This window comes from Bos javanicus, chromosome 27, assembly GCF_032452875.1.
Source record: "Bos javanicus breed banteng chromosome 27, ARS-OSU_banteng_1.0, whole genome shotgun sequence".
Lineage (NCBI taxonomy): Eukaryota > Metazoa > Chordata > Mammalia > Artiodactyla > Bovidae > Bos > Bos javanicus.
This window is the reverse complement of record NC_083894.1, coordinates 43,891,273-43,916,742: the sequence shown is the minus strand read 5'-3', so window position 1 is coordinate 43,916,742 and position 25,470 is coordinate 43,891,273. Positions and strand designations below refer to the sequence as shown.

General features: G+C 39.1%; 1 protein-coding gene across 1 annotated transcript in view; it reads right to left on the bottom strand.

Annotated features, from left to right (window-relative positions):
- The window catches only part of ZNF385D (zinc finger protein 385D), a 992,080-nt gene that overhangs the window by 437,452 nt on the left and 529,158 nt on the right, over nt 1–25,470 (bottom strand).

Below are 25,470 nucleotides of genomic sequence, written 5' to 3'. Positions count from 1 at the left end.
TTCTTAGGCAATTTTGTATTATGCTTTCTATTACCTCTATATATCCTAAGTGAGAGACTGGCCTAAGAAATGCTCAGTAAATATCCCTGCATAAATCCACTTGTTCACTCACAGTCATGGCTTTAAACATTCCTTTACTGAAATTCAGTTATTATTTAAATTAAAATCTAATACAAGTAGTATCATATATGAGACCTGACGAGAAAACAAAAAAATCTCAACAGCTAATAAGTAAAGATAAAATGTAGTCAGCATATCTATGGCTTTTGGACTTCTTTTCTGCTGCCGCTGCTGCTAAGTTGCTTCTGTTGTGTCCAACTCTGTGCAACCCCATAGATGGCAGTCCACCAGGTTCCGCAATCCCTGGGATTCTCCAAGCAAGAACAATGGAGTGGATTGCCATTTCCTTCTTCAATGCATGGAAGTGAAAATGAAAGTCGAGTCACTCAGTCGAATCTGACCCTCCGGGACCCCATGGACCACAGCCCACCAGGCTCCTCCATCCATGGGATTTTCCAGGCAAGAGTGCTGGAGTGGGTTGCCATTGGATTTATTTGGGTTTGGGGGAAATGAAGCAAAAAGAAATGTAGTTCTTAGTACTTACTAGATTCTATGTGCTGCTGCTGTTGCTAAGTCGCTTCAGTTGTGTCCGACTCTATGCGATCCCATAGATAGCAGCCCATCAGGCTCCACCGTCCCTGGGATTCTCCAGGCAAGAACACTGGAGTGGGTTGCCATTTCCTTCTCCAAGATTCTATATGACTACACAGAAAATTGTTCCTGTTCCTTCCACTGTAAAATTTGAACACTTTTCACTCTAGAAAGTTATTATAATAATGTATGTTTCTTCCAAAATTCTCCCATCACTTCATGGGAAATAGATGGGGAAGCAGTGGAAACAGTGTCAGACTTTATTTTTGGGGGCTCCAAAATCACTGCAGATAGTGACTGCAGCCATGAAATTAAAAGACACTTACTCCTTGGAAGAAAAGTTATGATCAACCTAGATAGCATATTGAAAAGCAGAGACATTACTTTGCCAACAAAGATCCATCTAGTCAAGGCTATGGTTTTTCCTGTGGTCATGTATGGATGTGAGAGTTGGACTGTGAAGAAAGCTGAGGACCGAAGAATTGATGCTTTTGAACTGTGGTGTTGGAGAAGACTCTTGAGAGTCCCTTGGACTGAAAGGAGATCCAACCAGTCCATTCTAAAGGAGATCAGCCCTGGGTGTTCTTTGGAGGGAATGATACTAAAGCTGAAGCTCCAGTACTTTGGCCACCTCATGCGAAGAGTTGACTCATTGGAAAAGACTCTGATGCTGGGAGGGATTGGGTGCAGGAGGAGAAGGGGACAACAGAGGATGAGATGGCTGGATGGCATCACTGACTCAATGGATGTGAGTCTGAGTGAACTCTGGGCATTGGTGATGGACAGGGAGGCCTGGTGTGCTGTGATTCATGGGGTCACAAAGAATCAGACACGACTGAGCGACTGAACTGAACTGTACGTTAGTTTGCAGTCTGGGAAGGCCAGGCAGGCAAGATGTGTCTCGGCTTTTTACTTAGGTATTTATTTAATTGTCAATGACATTGTTACAAGAAGATCCATTGAAGACTTTTAATTGCTGATGATGGAAGCAAATATGAAAGAAAAAGTCATTCTTTGGGGCTAATGCTGTCAGTGGTTTGCTATTCCAACTCTTCAAAAACTGCTCTGATCCTTAAACAAAAACCGTATTTAAAAGAAGCATCAAGAAGAAACATATAGGAGGTTTTTTCCAAGTCACTCCTTCAATTTTTATCATCAAACGCTTATTCTGTGGTTCACCGCTCTCTTGCTCTGTCTTTCCCACCCTCAACGTTTCCCCTAGTTTAGGACGTTAACACCTTTGCGCTTCTCCACATTAGACCAGCAAGCTGTGAGGCCTGTGAGGATGAAGTGGAGAAATGAGCTGGGTGTGTGTATTTATGGATTCACAAATACTGCCTTGGGATATAACACATGACAGCAATCTAAAAAGAAAATGCTCAGATCTGCATGCTAGACCAAGAGGTAGCAAACTTCTTCTATAAAAAACCAGGTAGCAGAGCTTTCAGATTTTGCATGCAACCTCCTTCACAACGACTCAGCCTTGTTGCTGTAGTAAACAAGTAGCCTTAGACAGTACATACATGAAGGAGCATTACTGGGTCCCCATAATGATTTATGGACGCTGAACTGGGAATTACATATAATTTCCATATATCATGAAATATTCTGATTCTTTTGATTTTGTCTGTCAACCATTTAAAAACTGTAAAAATCACTATTTGCTTACAGTTGTACAAACACATGGCAGGTAGTCTTGACCCCTGGGCCACAGTTTCTGATCCTGTTCTAGATCACTCTCTTCTTAAGTGTCTTAAAATGGAAAAAAAACAGGAAGCATCACCCCTTATTCTAGGATACTTCCCAGTTCTTGAGCTGATCGTGTCGATTTTGTACGTCACAGTATGAGAAATCTTAAATAGGGACATGAAGCTCGTCTGAAGGGCACATGATCGTGGTTTTATGAAAGATGCCTACAAAATTCAAAGCATTCATCTTTACAGCCCTGTTAAGCCCAAAGTCTTTCACAGACACTGGGGTGGCAGAAACAAAGGTTCAACAAAAAGTAAAGACTTTTTTCTCATGTTTTATTGTCAGATTTCTTCCTACAGGCCTCCTTCTCTCAGTCTCTAATTTAGTGACATGTGTTTTAACTACTGAAAGCCTTTGCTTCTTTCAGTCCTACCTACTGGTGTGTAAAATCCACTCTAAATGTGATGTCTTCAAAGAACAACAGTCTATGATGTTTGCAGTGTGGTGGCTGACCGTGGTTCTCCACTGGTCATTCCTGAGCTCATTCATGAAGCTCGGTTCAGCTGTGAATCCCTGGGTTCCCCGGGGATGGATGGGTCATCCAGGCTTCCCTGTGGCTGGAAGCTTGGGGCAGCCTCTGACATGAGCACAGGTAGAAGACCTGTGTCTTGAAGCTCAGGCTCCTGAATTTCCATGACATGCCATCATTTCCTCCAAATTCTATTGTTCCCAGCAGGTCAGAATAACAGTCTAGATTCAACAGGGAATTTGTGGCCACTGAATGATTATCAAATCACACTTATTTCAGGGCTTGTGGAAGCTATGGGTGCAAAGTATGCCTTTTCTTTTGAATCATTCCAGCTTTCATAACTGAATATTAAGAGAAACCACTCTAATGACATGGTTACAAAGCTTCGTGATGAGATTTCAAGAAGAACACAGATGAACATCATTTATAAGACTAGATTTAGTCATAAAATTGTTTTTTCCTGGCTCTCATCGTTTTGGTAATAAAGAAAACTCAGAAAGATTGCCTGTGGAGACAACGCAGATGATGCCCACAAAGAAAACCTCATGGGAACCCCAACCAGGTGAGGAAAGGCTTAGGGACAGGTACCTGGAGGGTTTTGGAGAAAGGAAGCCATGCACGGTAAAGATTGTTGAAACAGAGAACTTGAGATGGCTTTGGTCATGGACACAACCAGAGCTGGGTCAGGAAGAGCTCCTAGATGCTGTCCTAGTGAGCTTGTGTGTGAGTCATGGTTAAGTGACCAGCTTCCTAGTTTGAGTCTTTTTAGTTCAGGTTTAAGACCTTCTTTGTTGAGAATATCATATCATCTTTTGTGACACTGGAAAACACATTTTCAAAGATCATTAGGACACCACTGGGGCTCTGAGTTTCCGTAGTTCAATTGATGGGGAGGAGATATGCAGTCAGGAATAGTACTGCTCCAGGATGGCAAACCAACCCGAACCATCGAGACCAGATGCTCAAAACAGCCCCGTTCCGAAAGCGTCAGTGGTATGAATGATAATCTCTTTCCTCACACCTAAGGTGCCATCTACTGTAAGCTGCATCCTGACTTATGTGCAGGACCAAGAGGTGCCCCAGATTACAAGATGCATCCTGCTGATTTCAGAGATGAGTTGGGAGTAAACATGCTTTTTAGAGCTGATGGAATTTACACATAATAACTAAAACACAAACTAAATGATGAGCACAGGAGACTGCTAAGTATTTTTCATGCTTTCCCCCCCCCCATCAATGCCTAACAGTCTATGAGAGACTTTCTATTACTCTAATTCCTAGTGTATGAACAAAGCAACTGAGGCTCAAGAGATTCGGTCATTTATTCAAAGTCAAAGCGAAAATACTGGAATAGGTAGCCGTTCCCTTCTCCAGGGGATCTTCCTGGCCCAGGATTGAATCCAGGTCTCTGCATCGCAGGCAGATTCTTGACCACCTGAGCCACCAAGGAAGCCCATTCAAGGTCAGATGGTCAATAAATGCAAAGCCAAGACTCTGTCCTTGGTCTTTCTAAGACCAAAACCTGGTCTGTTGATCAGTATGCTGACTTTTTCTGCATATTGGTCATGGACATGTAGCAAGATATCACTCAGTTAACTCTCATAAAAACAAACAAGGCAAATTAAGACTTCAAAGACTGAAAATCAGAACATAATGGAGAAAATCCACAGGCCAGTGGGAACACTTTAACTTTTCTCTCTCTCAGAGGGCAGGGTAAAGAAGTTTTGATCTTGCATAGAAGCACTGTGCTCTCTAGTCCCAGACATCTTCATTCAGACGTTCAGCTCCTTTCTTTTCCCCTTCTCTTATGGTTGCTAAAGTCTGGGCATTATCTTCCAGGAAGTAGTGCTCAAACTTTAGCAAGCATATGGATGACTGTATTAGAAATCCTGAAAGTTCTGTCCTTGATGAGCAACTTTGGGAACTTTCAAGAAAGGCTTCGTTTTCAGTCTTTGTCAGTGTTCAATGAATTGGGGATTTCATCGCTCTCAAAGGGAATAAGACTGCTTAAGCAAGAAAGTACCTAGCAGAGTACACTCTCCAGTTTTCAGTGATGTTCCATCTACTTCTTATATTCTACCATTACTTATTTAGATACTAATCTGGGGAATGTAATTGGACCTATTACTTTTTCATCAATTCAGCAAAGTTTGATGGATCACCCCTTATATCACATACCATGCTGGGGATGCTGAGATTATTCCCTCATTTCAAAGAGTCAGTAGTCTCGAGGAAACCAGTAGTTGAATAAATGACTGTGACTGAGGTCTGCTCAGGATGACTTGGTAACAAAGGTGATTAACACATAGCTCACCTGGGTTGACCGGTTTAGCTTTCCTGGTGAGCTGAGGCTCCTGCTGAATATTTCAAAAATGTAAGAATTAGACAAGATAGCTGATAAGTGGCTTGTAAGGAAGAGGGGTAAAGCAAGTGAAAGGCAAAGAGGCAAGACCGTTGAAGAGCAAGGATGGTGCCAAATCTCCCTGTTACCCTGCAGCCTGTGTTTCCCACGGCACATCAGTGCACAGCCTGTGCGTCGGGGTTAACAGCCCTAGCTCACTCTTTCCAGCAGCCTCACAGGAACCCTACATATTCAACAGTCCCTCCACTGATGGGCCTCCAGGTTACCTCCAGGGTTTTGCTACTACAGACAGCGTGGTCATAAACAATCATTTATGTATAACTGCAGGCTTACATACGTTGATTTCTCCCAAGATCAGTTCCCAAATCTGACATCGTTGAATCAAAGGATATTACGTTAATTTTTTAAATGCCAGACTACTGTATCCGTTTATCTTCTCACCTAGCAGTGTAGGTTACAAATCTTAATAATTTTGGCTACTTTCATAAGCAATGAGCTTGCGTTTGAGCAAACTCGGGGAGATAGTGAAGGACCGGGAAGCCTGGCATGCTGCAGTCCATGGGGTCACAATGAGTCAGACACGACTTAGCAGTGGAACAGCAACAACGATTCGCAGAATAATCAGTCTTCACTGTAATTCGTACTATCCTGGCCACGGATGAGGTTGAAAATGTTTCCTTTGCTGGGATTATCCTGTTTACATTCATTGGCTATGTTCCACATTGTCTTTTCCTTGTCATTTTCATGGGTTCTTTTGAATACTTAGATTAACCTTTTTTTTTTTTTTTCAAATTATGTAAACTTTCCCTCCAGTTTGTATGTTGACTTTTGTATAATGACCTTGACTCTTGACGTCATTTATGATGCATTGTGTTATAACATTGTGGGGAGACAGCAAGTTAGCCAAGACGGAGTGTTCAGGCTCTCTCACCTCTCGCTTTGTAAATAATGCCTGTGTTTAACAGCTGAGATCGCGCACAGCGCTGCGCATGCGCATCACGAGGTACTTGCTTGGCGGTGGGTTCCTGTGAGCGACCCGCCCGTACGCGCTTCACGATGAAAGCCTGGCTGCTGCCGCCCTGGGGCTGCACTGAGCGGCATCGTGGCTGTGTTACCGAGGCTGTGTTACGGCTCCGTTACGCCTTCGTTATGGTTCTGCCCTGGCTGCTGCTGTGGCTGCGACGTCACCCGGAGAGAGGCTGGGCTGCAGCTGCCGTGCACTCAGGAGAGGGTAAACGCACCTGCAGTCCCCGCGGCTCCTGGGTCTCTGTCCCGCCTCTTAGCTCGCGTCCTGCCCACCCCGGGTTCAGCGATCAGTGCAAAAGGCGAGACAGTCAGCGTCACACACAGGGTCAGCAAGACAAACGTTATTTTTAATTTTTGTAAATTCCTATGCGTTTTTCTGTGATTTTATACATTTTTAAGTCTGATCTTCCTCAAGAAAGTTTCCTATACCTCAAGGATACACAAATAAGAATTGAAAGTGTATTCTAATGCTTTTACTATTTCTAAAATTTAGATCTTTTGCACACCATATACATATATATATATATATATATATATATATATATATATATATAATCTTTCAGATTAAAAACAAAAAACACAGAGATGTGACTAGCTTTTATATGAATAATAAATAAGTAATCTTTCTCTCCACTATAGCTCAGCTGGGGTCCATGCTAACAGAAGAGCCTTGACGTAGAATAATATGACTGAAATCTGGATGGATGTGCTAATAAAGGTTTGGGAGATGGGGTAAAACAGGAAGAATGAATTTTATCTCAGACTCTGCTCAAATTCTGATCCCTATCAAATCTGATTCATCTTGGTGTGGTTTAGTTGCTAAGTCATGTCTGACTCTTGGTGACCCCATGGGACTGTAGTCCACCAGGCTTCTCTGTCCGTGGGATTTCTCAGGCAAGAATACTGGAGTGGGTTGCCATTTCTTTCTCCAGGGGATTTTCCTGACCCAGGAATCAAACGGGGATCTCTTATATTGGCAGAAAGAATCTTTACTACTGAGCTACCTGGGAATCATTTTCCACCACCTTATTTCCAGCACTTTGAATTGAATTTGATCCATTTTTGAAAAGCCAGGCATTAGTTGGTAGGCACAGAAGACAAGTTCAAACTCAATTTGATCAACCTCTTTGGAGCCCTGGTGGATGATTATGGTGATGCTTTTTTATATTAATGCTGTAATTAGAGCTTTGAAATGGTTGCTTACATATGAGTCAGAGGATGTGAATTTATGCCCAAAGGATTGTTTTACAGTTGTAAAACAATGAAAGTGGAATGAAAGTCTTTCCTTCTTAATTCAGCCCCATAGTCAATCCATCACATTTTGAATGCCAAAATGGTGCAGAAATGTAATACTTTTCAGCTTTGGTTACTTCCACATTTGATCTCCTGTCAAACAGCAGTTAAGCTGATACAGGAGGATTATTTTGATAAGGCCATTACTAAAGACAGAATTCAAAACAAGAACATTATGGTCTTACCCATTAATGTCAAATAAATGGTATTCTTCCAGACATAGTTGGGGCACTTCTAAAAATCTGTTCTCTTTCAAATTGTACTGCATTCTGTTTTCTGAAGAATGCTTGGTTCTTGTTTGACATAGTTTAGAGTAGAAAGCTTTTAAGAACAGTTTCTTTAGAAGCTGGGTTGGCTTTTATTGAAAACTGTGGTTTATCCTAGAAAGTGGTTCCTGGATAATTGCTAGGGGATGATGGTGGTTCTGTTTCAGAACAAGCTGAACAGGACCTCCCCTGTGTAGAGGGCTAGGAACCATTAGAAGATGGTGTCAGGATGCTAGCTCTCCAGTGTGGGGAGAAGGTTTCAGAACTCGCAGGCAGAAGCACTCAAAGATCCGTCTTGCTTCCTTTTTCACTTTGCCCTTGGTCGGGTCCTGGAAACGTGCCTTGCCCACAAGGTCACAGGGCCACACTGGTGGCTCGGGAATTATGTGTTGGCCCTTTGAGTTGCCCCCGAGGCTATGTTTCAGCACAGGAGAAACGCGAGCCTATTACTGTAGAAAACTGAGCTCTGGGATACAAAATCATTGACGTTTATTACTCTTTGTGGTCCAAGCGATCGAGAGGTCGAGTCTGATTTGAAAGTGGCAACAATTGAAAATACCAATTTGTCAATTCAACTAAAATTGATTGAACCCTTAAATATACAGGGCATTGGACTAAGCTCAGCAGGAAAAACCAAAGCGTTCCCTAATGGTGCTTGCATATTAGTCAGAGTGTGGCACAGAGGAATAATCAAGGAATTAGCAATTTAAAATATATATATTTTATTCTCTGAGCTCTTTTTTAAAATTGTATGTGTTTATTTTTTTAATTGTATGTGTTCATGCTTAAAATTCTATGTGTTGGTTTTCATTTTCGTCTGTGCAGGGTCTCCATCGCTGTGCATGGGCTTTCTTTCGCTGCAGGAGCAGGGCTGCCCTCCGGCTGCGGAGCTGGGCTGCTCACGGCAGTGGCTTCTCCTCTCAAGGATCATGGGCTCCAGGGTGCAGGCTCCACTGTGGTGGTGCACGGCCTGAGCTGCCCATGGTATGTGGCATCTTCCAGGACCAGGGGTCGAACCTGTATCCCTTGCATTGGCAGGTGAATTCTTAACCACTAGACCACCAGGGAAGCCCCACCAAGTTTTAAAAGAAAATAAATCCCAACAGATGGTGAATTCTTTTTAAATTCTTTTTTTTTTTTTTTTTTTGGCGGGGGCGGTGGGGGAGTATAGTTGCTTTTGGAGAGGGTGGTGGCAACCCACTCCAGTACTCTTGCCTGGAAAATCCATGGAAAGAGGAGCCTGGTAGGCTGCAGTCCATGGGGTCGCAAAGTGTCAGACACGACTGAGCGACTGAACTGAACTGAACTGATAGAACCTGTATAGCACAGAAATGGTATGACAGAAACGGTGTTCTGGCCTGGTCTCAAAGAGTCTGACAGGACTGAGCAACTCTCAATTTCTATGACCCAAATGATAGAATTCTCATTTTACAAATGAGGAAACTGCAGCTGGGGAGGGTTAAACATATCTGCCCAGGTCACATACCTAGAACTAAACCCCAGGTCCGCTGAACTCGGAGTTCCTGCTGGATACACAGAGCTACAGAGGCATCTGGGCTTCAGACGCACGAGCCCAGTTTATTTCAGAGGCACAAACAGAAGGAAAGACCCACCCAACCGACCTTCATATGTGTTCTTTGAGTGAAAATGGGGCAGGATAAGGAAGTAGAAACTAAATCAGCAGGTCTCAGAGCCCCTCTGTCCCAGCATCTCTGTCCCTTGTGTAGTTTTGGTCGTTTCAAAATACCCAGGGCTTCCCTGCTGGCTCAGCTGGTAAAGAATCCACCTGCAATGCGGGAGACCCCGGTTCAACTCCTGTGTCAGGAAGGTCACCTGGAGAAGGGATAACTACCCTCTCCAGTATTCTGGCCTGGAGAATCCCATGGACTGTATAGTCCATTGGGTCGCAAAGAGTCGGACACGACTGAGAGGCTTTCACTTTCACTTCACTTTCAACCTAAGTGGGAAAAGAATCTGAAAAAAAAAAACAGTATGTGTATAAGTGGGTTTCCCAGGTGACTCAGTGATAAGGATTCCTTATGCAGGAGTTACAGGTTCGATACCCGGGTTGGGAAGAAACCCCAGGGAGGGAAATGGCAACCCCACTCCACTATTCCCGCCTGGAGAATCCCATGGACAGGGGAGCCTGGTGGGCTACAGTCCATGGGGTCGCAAAGCATCGGACAGGACTGAGCGACTTAGCACACGTGCATATGTATAAGCCAGTCACTCTGCTGACACTACCAGAGCATCGTTAAGCAACTGGAGCATTTTTTTTTAAGGAGGATGTTTAAGCCAGTCACTCTGCTGACACTACCAGAGCATCGTTAAGCAACTGGAGCATTTTTTTTTAAGGAGGATGTTTTGCTATTTTTTGTTGTAGTTTTGTTTCACTTCTCAACATATATTTTCTGAAGAGTCGAAGTAGTTTCATTCTCACTGAAGGGAATTCATCTCAGGTTGGGACTTACTTTACACTACTTCATCAGATGATAGGGCCTTACGGGATGACGCTTTCTTGACCTTTTTGGCATTTTTCATTGGCGACCTGGTTGCCGAATGTGTCTGAAGTGGGGGAATGGGCAACCAAGCTTGCCCTACTAAAGTAAGCCATTAGGTCTGCATGTGAATTTGTAGTCCACGTGTTCAGTACCATCACATCAGTTTCAAAATTCAACTCAGTGAAAGATGCTGAAATTCTGAAATACCGAGATCTATGAGGAATTTGGCACAATGAGCAAAATTATTCACTAAATTATTCATCTTTTACTTGGAGCTGGCATTTTCACTGAGCTTTGAAAGGCAAATAAGATCAATTTTACTGTAATCTTACAGAGCTTCCTTATTCAAATTCATGCACAAACATCGGTGTACAGCATCCTTGTGACGATCCTAAGATTATTCAAAGATCCTGATGGACTTTTGAATTGGTTTCACAGACACTGGCTTCACTTACAGCATTGTTGTACTCCTGACAGTTTAAAATGTGCTGATGTACTGCTAAACCATGAACAGGAGCAAACGGCAACAATGGGGGAGAAGAAACAGACTTTGCTAGTCTCTGACCAAGACTTTTACGCTACTTTGCAACTCCTTTCTCCCAGAGAATCACTTAGAGTTAACATGGTTGGAGTCATTTTGGTTATTTACTCTCTCATCTCATTCTATGACTGTCAGATCGGGCTTACACATACACTGTGCCTTTGCTATCTGTAATAGAATACACTTCCTAAAATTAAAAATTGAGTGTGGAGATTTAAATTTGCTTAGTGGTGATATTTTTTGCATGAATGTGACTTCTGGTGTACCAGAAATATAATAGGGACGATAATTTTGGTTGTGGCCTGAATCCACACATAAAAGCACCAAGTACACAGTAGCTCCTACACCCAGTGCTATCCCAGCCTCTATTCCTCCTTCGTCCTCTTCCCTTTCTTCTTTAAATCCCTATTAAGTCAGGAAATCTACTCTCTGAACTGATAGGGAGATCTTTCTAAGCAAAAATAACTTTTTGCAGTGTTAAATTTTAGAAAGATGAAATGAGCAAAGCATGCCAGTTTCCATTAATTCAGAAAACCTATTAGCATCACAATCTCTCCCAAGGAAGGGCATTTTCACAGTCCTGTAAGTGCTTTCTGATGGATAAATATACCCTCTGAAAAGATACCTGAATAACCTCAGCTGCATTTGCCATATTATAGCACCAGGATGTTCAGCGAGAGGGCTCAAAAGACTTGATTATCACAGATAGGATTTCTGTGGTTACAGAATGCTCCTAAGAATCAACACTTCTGACTTTTGAAGAAGAGCTTGAATGCAACTTCTCCATCACTGTCAGGTCAAGAAAATACACCTGAATACAAGAAGATATCTGAAGATTCACACAAAAGCAGAGCATTGGAGCAAAAATTAATTAATTGTATTGATAATGATCAGGAAATAACTCTATGCAATGCACAAAGTGGCCAAAGCCTGTCAGATTTGACACCTCTACTGCAGTTCTGATTTCTGGGGAGAACACTAGTAACAGAAAAATTCTTCTCCAAGGTCAGAATGGACAGCAGATCATTTCACCTAGGCCATGGGAGTTTCATTGACTACACTGAAGCCTTTGACTGTGTGGATCACAACAAACTGTGGAAATTAGAGATGTGAATACCAGACTGTCTTACTGGGCTCCTGAGAAACATGTACGTTGGTCAAGAAGCAACAGTTAGAACCTTATGTGGAACAACGGACCAGTTCAAAATTGGGAAAGGAGTACATCAAGGCTGTATATTGTCACCCTGCTTATTTAACCTATATGCAGAGCACATCATGAGAAATGCCAGGCCAGATGAATTGCAAGCTAGAATCAAGATTTCCAGGAGAAATATTAATAACCTCAGACATGAAGGTGACACCACACTCATGGGAGAAAGCCAAGAGGAACTAAAGAGCCTTCTCAGGAAAGTGAAAGAGGAGAGTGAAAAGGCTGGCTTAAAACTCAACATTCAGAAAACTAAGGTCATGGCAGGTGGTCCTATCACTTCATCATAAGTAGATGCGGAAACAATGGAAACAGTGACAGACCTTATTTTCTTGGGCTCCAAAGTCACTGAGGATGGTGACTGCAGCCATGAAATTAAAAGACGCTTGCTCTTTGGAAGAAAAGTTATGACAAACCTAGACAGCATATTAAAAACAGAGACAGCACTTTTACTGACAAAGATCAATACTGTCACCTCTATGGTTTTTCCAGTAGTCATACAGATGTGAGAGTTGGACCCTAAAGAAGGGTGAATGCCAAAGAATCGGTGTTTTCTAATTACGGTGCTAGAGAAAACTCTTGAGAGTTCTTTGGACTGCAAGAAGATCCAACCAGTCCATCCTAAAGGAGATCAGTCCTGGGTGTTTATTGGAAGGACTGATGCTGAAGCTGAAGCTCCAATACTTTGGCCACCTGATGGGAAGATCTGACCTAATAGAAAAGACCCTAATGCTGGGAAAGATTGAAGGCAGGAGGAGAAGGGGACGACAGAGGACGAGATGGTTGGATGGCATCACTGACTCAATGGACATGAGTTTGAGCAAACTCCAGAAGATGGTGAAGGACAGGGAAGCCTGGCGTGCTAGATTCCATGGGGCCACAAAGCGTGAGACAGGACTTAGCAACTGATCAGCAATAACAATGGGAGTTGGGAGGAAAACTTCATATTAACTTTGTTCGTGAATGGCGTCCTGATTATAACTGTATAGCTAAAGGAAACTTAAGCCCAGAGTCGTGGGGTGTAGAATGTGGAAAAACTGAGAAGTGATGCTCAGTTTTGGAGGCTTAAATCTAACTAATACATCTTACAGCTTTTTACTGACATTTCTTCCCAATCCTGGAAGAGGAATTACCCAAATTATTCACAAGTATCTCAATGTTGGGATTGAGCTTCCAGGGTGGCTCAGACTGTGAAGAATCTATCAGCAATGCAGGAGTCCCAGGTTTGATCCCTGTGTCAGGAAGATCCCCTGGAGAAGGAAATGGCTACCCACTCCATATTCTTGACTGGAGAACTCCATGGACAGAGGAGCCTGGTGGGCTGCAGTCCATGGGGTCGCAAAGAGTCAGACATGACTAAGCAACTAACACACATACACACAATGTTAGGGTAGGGTTTTCTAGATTTAAACAGTGCTTTCCTATCAATCAGTATAGAAAGAAAGCGACTGATACTGAACTGTGTATCCTGTTTGTTTGTTTTTCTCTTGTCTTTGAATTCTAGAAGGTGGCATGGGTTAGCAATGTACTGCTTTGGGACTTTCTGCCATGGAGAAGAGATAAAGCAGCCTTTTCCTTGCAGGAAATCATTGAGAAATTTAGGGCATATTTCTGGAAGCTCAGGAAGCAGCAGAGTACCGTGGTGATGTGGGAGAGGTCTTGGAGAATGGAGAGTGACTGAGATGTCTCTGCTCCCTGGGTCTGGCCCCCTAGCCTTACCCATCCCCGACACACACCTCAGATTGGGGCAGTGAGAATGGGAAAGGCACTCGGAGTGCATGCTAAGTGGCACTTGGAGCGCATGTCCAACTCTGCGACGCGATGGCAGGAGCCAGCCAAGCTCCTCTGTCCATGGGATTCTCCAGGCAAGAATACTGGAGTGGGTTGTCACTTCCTTCTCTCCAGGATCTTCCTGACCCAGGGATCAAATGTGTGTCTCTTATGTCTCCTGCTTTGGCAGGAAGGTTCTTTACCACTAGCACCACCTGGGAAGCCCCAGGCAGCACCCTCAGTATCAGTTCGGTTGCTCAGTCGTGTCTGACTCTTTGCGACCCCATGGACTGCAGCACACCAGGCTTCCCTGTCCATCACCAACTCTTGGAGCTTGCTCAAACTCATGTCCATCACATCGGTGATACCATCCAACCATCTCATCCTCTGTCGTCCCCTTCTCCTCCTGCCCTCAATCTTTCCCAACATCAGGGTCATTTCCAATGAGTCAGTTCTTGGCAACAGGTGACCAAATATTGGAGCTTCAGCTTCAGCATCAGTCCTACCAATGAATATTCAGGACTGATTTCCTTTAGAATGGACTGGTTGGATCTCTTTGCAGTCCAAGAGACTCTCAAGAGTCTTTTTCAACACCACAGTTCAAAAGCATCAATTCTTCCGTGCTCCAGGAAGTAGTACCCTAATTAGTGGTACCCTAATTAATGGTACCCTAATCACATCCAAAAGCCAGACACAAAGTAGGGGCTGAAAGGACCCTGCGCACTCAAGAGAGTGGCTGTCCTGGCAGAAACCCATAATACTGATGGCTTATTACTGCTGTACTTGGTTTTCACAACATTGTGGATTTATGGCTTGAAGATCATATGACAAGTTGAACAAAGAGCAAAAGCAAAAATCCAGGTTTTCTCAAGCCCAGATTCCTTCCTGTTACAGGCTCCAACCTCAGCTTTTCAGATGAAGCTCGTTGTAAATTCTAATCTCACATTGGCTGCCAAAAATTTAGCCTCTGGAAACCCAGTTGCTGCTAAAGTTGTTTTCACTGGTGGAAATATGGAGGAGTTAATACTTTTATGATTCATTTCCCAGAGACCCTGGAATTATAATAACACTGTACATGAGAAGGTTTTTCTGAGTTGTTTGGAGGCATTCCATTATTTATATTCAAAACACTTGCTGATGGGTTCTTTAGCTTTGAGAGGATTGAGAATCAGGTAAGAAGGAATATATGACATAATCATAATTCCAAGAAACAATTAAATTATAAAGGTATCCATCAGTAATGCTGAATCAAGTAAAAGATGGCATATTTCTTGCTTCTGACAGGAATAATAGCAAAATATTTTAATAATTCAATTGTTTTATAACAATTAGCATCATTCTTAAGCCCTTCATATATTGCAGATAACTAGAAATAAAAGCATTAAATTGTTACACAATGAACATTATTTGTTGAATATAATAATGCTTTTGCAGTTTTCCCCCTCATTTGAGTATGTGTGTCAATCTTATTGAAATATTATTTACAAATCGTAAATCCACAGTCATGTTAAGTGTGTAAGTGATGAATTTTGTGTGGTGCATGAAGTCTTTTAAGCACCACTGCAGTCACGATACAGAACATTTGTATCATCCCCAGTAAGTTGCCTATTTCTCCTTTGCAGTCAATCTTTTTCCCTACCCTTGACCTTGAGACCCACTGATTATTTTCCTTTTCTTTCTTTTCATTTTATTTTGATAGGAACACTTAACACGAGGTGCTTTCTCTTATTAGGTTTTACGTGTATAATACAAACTGAAGCACAGCACTGTACAGATCTCTACAGTTTATTCATTGTAGAGAATTAATGCAAAATCAAACAAAACCTCTGTTAGAATAATAAAAGCAGATCTCCACAATTCATTCATCTTGCATCACTAAAACTTCATGCCTATTGATTATTAACTCTGCATTTCCTCTCTGCGCAGCCCCTGGCAACTATTATATTCTCTGCTCCCGTGAGTTTGACTATTTTGGCTATCTCACGCATGTGGAATCTTGCAGCCTGACTGGCGCATTTCATTTAGAATAGTGTCTTAAAGGTCCATTCACGCTTTCCATATTGCAAGGTTTCTTTCTTCTTGAGGCTTAATTATATTGTATTGCATGTACCACATTTTCTTTGTCTACCCTCCCCTGACAGGCATTGAGATTGCTTACCCACCTTGGGTATTGTGAATGGTGCTCGGTGAGCATGGGAGTGCTGATTCCTCTTTGAGATCCTAATTACCCACTTTTTGGATAAATATACAGAAGTGGCATTTTTAGAGCATTTGGTAGAAAATAATGAGGGTCAGAGATAAAATAAGTAGAGAAGAGAAAGCCGCATGATCATCTCAGTAGGTGCAGAAAAAATCGCTGGCTATAATTCAATATACTTTTATGTTAAAATCTCATAACAAATTAGGAATAAAGGGAAACTACTTCAATATAATATGGGTCATATATAAAAACCTGATATCATACTCAATAGTCAAAAACTGAAAAGTTCCCTCTGAGGTGAGGGACAGTGCAAGGATGTTCACTGTTGGTACTTCTGTTCAGCAGGACGCTAGAAGTCCTGGCCAGAGCAATTAGGCAAAAAAAGAAAGAAAGAAAATGGTTACTTTTTGCATATAGCATGCTCTTATAAAGAGAAAACCATAAGGATTCCATCATCACAGACACACTTCCAAAATCTCTGTTAGAATAATAAAAGAATTCAGTAAAATTGCAGGATACAAATCAACATACAAAAATCATTCGTGTTCAATACACTGAAATCAAACTGAAAATGAAATTCAGAAAATTTCATATACAGTAGCATACAAAAAATAAGATACTTAGAAATAAATTTAGCTAAAGTTAAAACTTGTGCATTGAAAAATTAAAAACACTGATGAAAGGAATTAAGATGCAAGCAAATGGAAATACGTGCTGTGTTCATGGACCAGAAAACAATGTACTGAATACTGTTAAACTGTCCACACTACTCAAAGGTATCCACAGATTGAATTCAATTTTTATCAAAAATGTCAGTGGCATTTTATACAGGGTTAGGAAAAAACAATCCTAAAATTCCTATGGACTCATGAAAAACCCTGAATAGTGAAAAAAAAATCTTGAGAGAGAACAGAGATAAAGACCTGGTACTTTATGACTTCAAAACCTATTACAGAACTACAGTAATCTAAACGTTATGATAACGGCACAAAGATATATAGATATATCTATCCATTGAGAGATACATATATACATATATGAATGGAGTATTTATATTTGTGTGTGTCTTGTGTGTGTGTGTGTGTTAATCACTCAGTCATATCCAACTCTTTGCAACCCGATGGACTATATCCCACCAGGCTCCTCTGACTATGGAATTCTCCAGGCAAGAATACTGGAATGTGTTGCCATTCCCTTCTCCAGGGAATCTTCCCAACCCAGGGGCTGAACCTGGGTCTTCCACATTGCAGGCAGATTCTTTAACATCTAAGCCACCAGAAGTTAAATGAAATACATATGTATAGTCAAATGGAACAAAGTAGAGTCCAGAAATAAATCTGTGAAACACAGTCAACTGCTCTCCAACAAGGATGTCAAGTACACACAACTAGGAAAGATAATCCTTCAGTGGATGGCTTTGGGAAAACTGTAAATCCAGTCTCAAAATAATGAAACTGGGCCCTTATCTTAGCATCATACACAAAAATCAACTCAAAAATAGATTAAAGACTAAGACATAAGACTTGAAACTATAAAATACTTAGAAAACAAATCATAGGCAAAATCCTTCATGGTGCTGGTCTTGACAAAGATTTCATGGATGTAACACCAATAGCCAAACAACTAAAGCAAATACAGGCAAATGATTTGTTTTCTATAACTCCAATTTTGCTATTCATTTCTCTCTATAATTTTGTTATGGATGGAATAATACAGGATGTACTTTTATTGTTTCTGACTTCTTTCATTCAGCATAACACTTTTGATATTCACTCATATTGTTGCAAATAGCCATTATTTATACTTTTTAGGACTGAGTACTAGTCCATTGAGAGAATATATCAAACTTGTTTATCCTTTAACTACTTGCATTGTTTCCATTAATATTATTCTGAACAAAGCCCTCATGAATATTTATATATGCAAAATTTTGCATAGATACATGTATTCATTTATCTTAAATGGCAAAGCGATATTGTTGTACCATATAGGAAGTTTATGTTTAAATTTAGTAGAAAGTAATAAAATGAAGTGACTATACAATTTGACAATTCCAGAAGCAATATATGAGACTTCTGGTCACTTTACATATTTACCAATGCTTTGTATTATCATTTTCTTAATTTTAATAATTCTAGAGTATGGATAATGGAATTTGATTCTAATTTTTTATATCAAATGATTAATAATGTTGAACATTTTTATGTAATTATTTGCTATCCATATATCTGCTAAAGTTTCTGCTCAAATACTTTCCTCATTTTCTGAGTGTGTTGTTTGTCTTTTTCTTATAAAGATATAAATGGCATCTTTCATACCATATGGATTGGAAGGAAATAAGTAAAACTGTTTTTATTCTAAGATAAATTGATCACCTATGATGAAAATACTGAAGAATTTTTTAAACTAAACTACTGGAACTAAAAGAGAATTTAGCAAAACTGTAGGGTTTTTGTCAATATATAACAATCAATTATATTTCTGTATAAGAAATGAACAAATAAATTGGTCATAATGCATACACCCATCATGTGCTATGTTATAAAATTTAAAATAATTTACATATAAAATTAACAAAATGTATATTTACATACAATATCCATACACTGAAAGCTACAAAATATTGCTGAGAGAATATTCTTAAGACACATTAATAAAGAATATGCTTGCCTATCAATCGATGCTTCTGAACCGTGGTTTGGAGAAGACTCTTGAGAGTCCCTTGGACTGCAAGGAGATCCAACCAGTCCATCCTAAAGGAGGTCAGTCCTGAGTAATCTTTGCAAGGACTGATGTTGAAGCTGAAACTCCAATACTTTGGCCACCTGATGCGAAGAACTGACTTATTTGAAAAGACCCCTGATGCTGGGAAAGATTGAGGGCAGGAGGAGAAGGGGACGACAGAGGATGAGATGGTTGGATGGCATCACCGACTTGATGGACATGAGTTTGAATAAACTCCAGGAGTTGGTGATGGACAGGGAGGCCTGGCGTGCTGTGGTCCATGGGGTCACAAAGAGTCAGACACGACTGAGTGACTAAACTGAACTGAACCGAACTGATGCTTGCCTAGGGATCTAAGACAAAATAGTTAAGATGTCAATTCTCTTCACAATGACCTATAGACTCAAAGCAGCTCAAATTAATATTCCAGTAGGCCTTTTATAGACATATAAAATATATGTATACATATTAGCATATAATGTATAACTTGAAAATATATAGCATATGTAAGTACAAGGGACCTAGAACGGGCAATACAGCTGGTAAAAAAGAACAATATTGTAGGACTCATATTTCATGTTTTCATGGATTATAACTTTACAGTTAAAGTTATAGTAATCAAGACAATGTGATACTTGGCTGAAATGGACAAATGGATGAACGGAACGCTATAAACAGTCCAAAAACACAGCCGTACATGCAGGACCAAGTGATTTTTGTCAGGGTGCCGTGACAACTCAAAGGACAAGATACTCATTTCAACTAACAGTGCTGTGATATCTGGATATCAATATGCAAAAAAAGTTAGATAAATGAAACTTGATCCTTACATCACACCATACACGAAGACTGACAAAGGATTATAGGTTTAAATGTGAGAGACAAAATTATAAAACTTCTCTAATATTCAAAAGTGACCTAAAAAAGCAAAGATTTTTAAATAGACTATAGAAAGCACCAAGTATAGAAAAAGTGAATACACTGAACTTCATCAAAACTAAAAAAATGAAAAAGCGAAGAATATCTTTTTAAAAATATCGGTTCATATCAATAGTGGGAAGGGTGAAGTAAAGGAACACTGGCTGGTGAAATTTGGGGAAATCCTCCTAAAGGTTGAATCTGATTCTTGAAAGTTGCTGCTGCTGCTGCTAAGTCACTTCAGTCACGTCCGACTCTGTGCGACCCCATAGACGGCAGCCCACCAGGCTCCCCCGTCCCTGGGATTCTCCAGGCAAGAACACTGGAGTGGGTTGCCATTTCCTTCTCCAATGCATGAAACTGAAAAGTGAAAGTGAAGTCGCTCAGTCGTGTCTGACCCTCAGCGACCCCATGGACTGCAGCCTTCCAGGCTCCTCCGTCCATGGGATTTTCAAGGCAAGAGTACTGGAGTGGGGTGCCATTGCCTTCTCCTTGAAAGTTGCTAGACGGTTTGATTCATCTTGTGATCCTACGTAATAAACAATTTTCCCATGACTTCTCTCTCCCTTCTGCTGTTTTTCCATACATTTGTGCACAGCTAGTAAAATCCTGCAGCAAAAGCAAAACCACGTTGCTCAGCCACTGTGCTTGGATTCTAGGGGGACATGCCTGCCAGGTGTGAAGTAGCAGTCTTGAACCAGAGGCCCATTTGATTACGCCCTCCGAGAGCTACTTAGAGCCGGGCTTTCACGTCCCCTGCCGCCAAAGTGAGTATGAGAGACGTGGACAGATTATCACAGTTACAGGTGACTCTAACCCAGATTAATTTCACTGAACAACAAACAAATGTAAATTGAAAAAGGCTTTGTTTTCTTTTTGGCTACTTTTCTCTGTAATCTGATGTCACATGAAAATAAAATTGAAAATAATTATTTGACATTTAAAAGATGAAAGGGCTTTTCAAATAGTTTTTTTTTTCACAAGCATAACTTATTTTATTGTGCTTCTCAACAAACACCATACTAAGAAACTTTATAAAATAAACTAATTAAAAAAAAAACCTAGTTATTAAATAGTTTTTAAAGTACTATTTTAAATACTTTTTCTTTCTTGAATTCTAGACAGTGTCCATAAATCTCATGGGGAAAAAAATGATGTTTTTTTAAAGAATTGAAGTCCTGCTAAAGTGGATTTCTATGGACTTATCAATAGGGATTAGCATTTAAAATACTCACAGGATGTTGCTATCTTATTTTAAGCATCTGGGTACCTAGTGTATTGTATTTTAATCAAGCTGCAGAGTAGCTGGATAGAAATGTTCCAAAGTGACATACACTTTATCACTAAATGAGTTAGAAACCTTGGAAACTGGGTGGTTAGCCCATACATGTCAAGCTCTCTTTATCATGATGTAGATTCTCTTTTCCATCAGGAAACAGAACATAACTAATCATATCGCATTTATGAAACTTATGATCATTTTCTCTGGCCTGAAAGGGACTCTAGAAATGCCAACAGACATCATATATTCTTGGTGAATAGAGATCATGGTTTTCTATTTTAGAATATACAACATTATTTCAGAGACATAAACATTATCTCCCATGAAAATTTTCATTATAAACTCATTTAACATACTTAAGATTTTATTAACAGTGAAAAAATCCTTCTCCATAATCGCCCTCGTCGTGTCTGCATTCTGTAACAGACTCACACTCCGTTGTTTGAGGCAACAGCGTGACATCGGTTGTCGCCTGTATCACTGGCATTTGGGGTTATTCCCATGCGTGTATCTGGTGCATCTGCATTTTTTTGTTCAATAGTAGTTTACTATTTTTACACACTATATCTCTTAAAAACATCATCAAAGTAATTTATTTTCAGGATGTCTGACTGTATGCATCTTACATATTCAATAAAATAGTGCAACTCCTTGTATGGTAAGAGAGAGAAGTGTAAAATAATGCTAAAGAGTGAGCCAGTACTTAAGTATTATTTTATGTTTTATGATTATATATTTAAATATTTATGAATTGCTAATAGCTTGCTTTTATGTTTCTTTTTAAACACAGGAGAATATGAAATTTAAATACTCAAACTGCTCTTTCTCCAATACCACAATCTGTTTTTTTTAAAGGACAGAATATACAGCACAGATCCTAAAATGGACTTTAAGATAATGAAAGAATAGTTTTCCTGATTATTTTCTTCCAATTATGCTCTAAATGGAAGTTATATTTCTACACTATATGCTAAACACACCCCTTTGCATTCCACCACTAGCATCACCCTACACACCACCATTTCTCCTGGACTCTCTAATTTGTCTTAATGTAGATGTGTTCTAACATACTGCTTACATGCTGCCTCAGACATTTGAGACATTGGATTGTTCTCTTTACATAATATTAAGTGAAGATCTAAAATTTTTTATTTGGAATTTAAACAGTTGCAAAGGATGGTGAGTGCTCATCAACAATGATTTGATAAAATATTATATGTTTTAAAAGCTATAAAAGCTATTTATCTTTCCTTCAAAGGTTCAGTGGATGATAAATATAAAAGTATGATATTAACAGTATCAAGATTCTGCACATGATAGAGTAACTTACTCCAGACTCTTTTATAAAGAGCCTGGAGAACTGAGAGATTATTTTAAAAGAATAATTTTCTAATACTGTACAGAAAGAAAGATAGAATTAGAGTAAAAATTCACAAAACAAGGCAAATGACAACTAGGAGATGCAAGTTTCAAGAAGCTAACATTTAGAAAACTAAATTTCATTTCAATGTTTACTGGAAAAATTAAAAGTTCTCACCAGCCAAGTGTTCCGGAACACTTGAGATATTCAGTTGAGATTCCAGAAAGGCCATTATTTAAAAGGAAGAATAAATTAAAATAAACAAATAAACAAATAAATAAAAATATATAAATAAAATAAATAAAAAAGCCCTACAATAAAAGCTATTCTTTAACTGTCCAAAAAAAAAAAAAAAGATTTAGACATGCTAAAGAAGAGAACACTGACACAAAACTAAAGGGATTCCTCACCAGAATAAAATGTAGCACTCTTTAGAGGAAAACAACAAAATGCATAAGCAACAGTGTATCATTCAAATATCTAAGATCCAGTCAAAAATAATTAACATGTAAAGAAGCAGAAAAAAACAATATATAATTAATCAACAGAAATAAGAAATAAAAAAGAGGGTAAGGATTTTAAAACAGTTTTTCTTATTACCATGTTGAAAGATGTAAATGAAAATGTGAACAAAAGGAAAGATAAACCGAAACTGTAAAAACTGAAACAAATGAACGCGGTGTAAGGAAAAGTACAACGTCTGGAATGAGAAGGTCCCGGCTGGGCCTGGGAGTCAGTTAGCAACCACTGGAGGAAGTATTTGTGGAGCTGATGGGCGGGCCTTATGAGCTATTTGAACAGAAGAAGAGAGAGGTGAAAAAAGTTGAAATAATTAAAAAAACTACTCAGCAACTTGTGGGATAATATCAAAACGCCCAAAACACATGTAACTGGAATCTTAGAACAGAAAAAAGAGCCGTAATTTAAGAAAAGAGTGGATCAAAGATGTTTGATATTTGATGAGAAACACCAACCCACATATCCAAGAAGCTCAAAGGACCGGCAGAAAAGTAAATAAAGCAGAAAAGTAAATAAACCAAAGAGAACACTAAAGTTCATTATAAGAAAATTGCTGAAAATAATTAAAAGAATGCTAAGCAATTATGAAAAGTACATTAAATATAAAGAAACAGGCAATATCACCAAGTTTCTCATCGTATCAGGTGCAAGCCACATGACAACAAAATGACAAAAGCAACGTAACTGAAGGGAAAAAACAAACCTGCAAATTTAAAATGTTACTGCCGGAAACATTACTCTTAAAAAATAAAGAAAAAAAATACTTCAGAGAAACAAAAGCTGGGATGTTTTGTCCCCAACAGAGCTGCAGTAAGAGAAATGTTATATAATGCTTTTCAGCCTGCAGGACTATTATGCGAAATGGAAATTTGGATCAATCTAAAGTAATGAATAGTATAATAAATAGTATACATGAAGAAAAATATGTTTCTCTCATTCCTACATTTCTTTAGAGACATTTGTGAGGTTTACATCAAATATAAAAGTATCTGAATAAACAGTAGGATGGATAAAAATAAAAATGTACAGTTAAAAAGTTTTTTCTCTACATAGAAGATAGTATGGGATTTGAAGCTAGGTTGTAACAATTTAAAAGTGAAAAATGTAAACCCTAGACTGAAACTCACAAAATTAAACATAGAAGTTTAGCCTTTAAGCCAATTTAAAGGATATAAGTGGAACACTGAAAAACACTCACTCCAAAAAATGTAAAAATAAAGACAGTATAAAAGGAAAAAAGAGTGAATGAAACAAAGAGAAAACCGATAGCTAGGTGGAAGACTGAAACTCAGGTCTTAGATTAAATGCAAATTGTCTAAATATGCCACATAAACTGCAGACACTGTAATAGTATTTAAAAAGAAGCACTTTACATGTAAAGACTGAAGAAGATAAAAGACATATGATGGAAAAGGTGTATCATAAAAGTACTAAACATGAAAGCTGAGGTGACTATATTACTTTCAGATAAAGTATTTTGATAAGTATACTATCAGAGACAAATATGAATATTCACGATAAACATTACAATTAAATGACTCAACTTCCCTTAAAGACATTTGTAGAACCCTAACAACAAGTGCAGAATATATGTTCTTTTCAAGTATACACAAAACACAAGAAACAGACATTGTAGCAATATTATAGGAGGTAAGATCAATGTAAGAAGAGCTGTATTTATATATATGATCAACAATTATATTTTAAAATATCATTTTAAGGTATAAAAAAGCTTAAAAATCCAAAGGGATAAACTTAATAAATCTACATGTTGAGAGAATAACAAAGTACTGCTCATAAATACTAAAGAAACCAAAATAAGTAGGAAGATATATCATGTTCATGGATTAGAAGACTCAGTATTGTTAAATAAAATTCTCTTCAAAGGGATCTACATAATCAAAACTACCTCATTCAAAATCTATGCATGCTTCCTTGTAGAAATTGACCATCTGTTTCTAAACATAACGTAGAAATGTATAAACATAGATTAGTGGAAATTTTTTGACAAATCAGAACAAATGCGAGGGACTTACACATATTATAAAGCTACATTGATGAAGAAAATGTGGCATTTGGACCAAAAATGAAGATATAAAGGTTAATAGAATGAAGTAGAGACGGCAGAAACAGACCAACACATAAACAGTCAATAAATCTCAATGCGTCAGTGCTGTTTAATGGGAAGCGATGCGGGGCAAAACACGCCTGATGCTTGCTTCGCACTGTGTGTGTGTGTGTGTGTGTGTACACTACATCCCTTCAGTCGTGTCTGACTCTTTGCAACATACACAAACTTAAACTCAAATATATCAAAGACCTATGCATGAAAAACATTTTTCACAAAATTTCTAGACGAAAACAGTAGAGATTATTTTGTGTCTTTTGGTGAGGTGAACATTCCTTAGGTCACGAAACGCATTAATCATAAAATAATAAAAAATAATTGGGTTTTATTTAATTTTAAAATTGTCTGGTTTCTCCTTAAGAAAATGAAAAGCAAGCCACAGACTGAAAGAAAATAGTTCAAATGCATAAACCTAACAATAATATTTTATCCAAAATTTATAAAGAAACACATTCAATAGTAAAATGAAAACAATCCATTTCAAAAAATGGCAAAATAGTT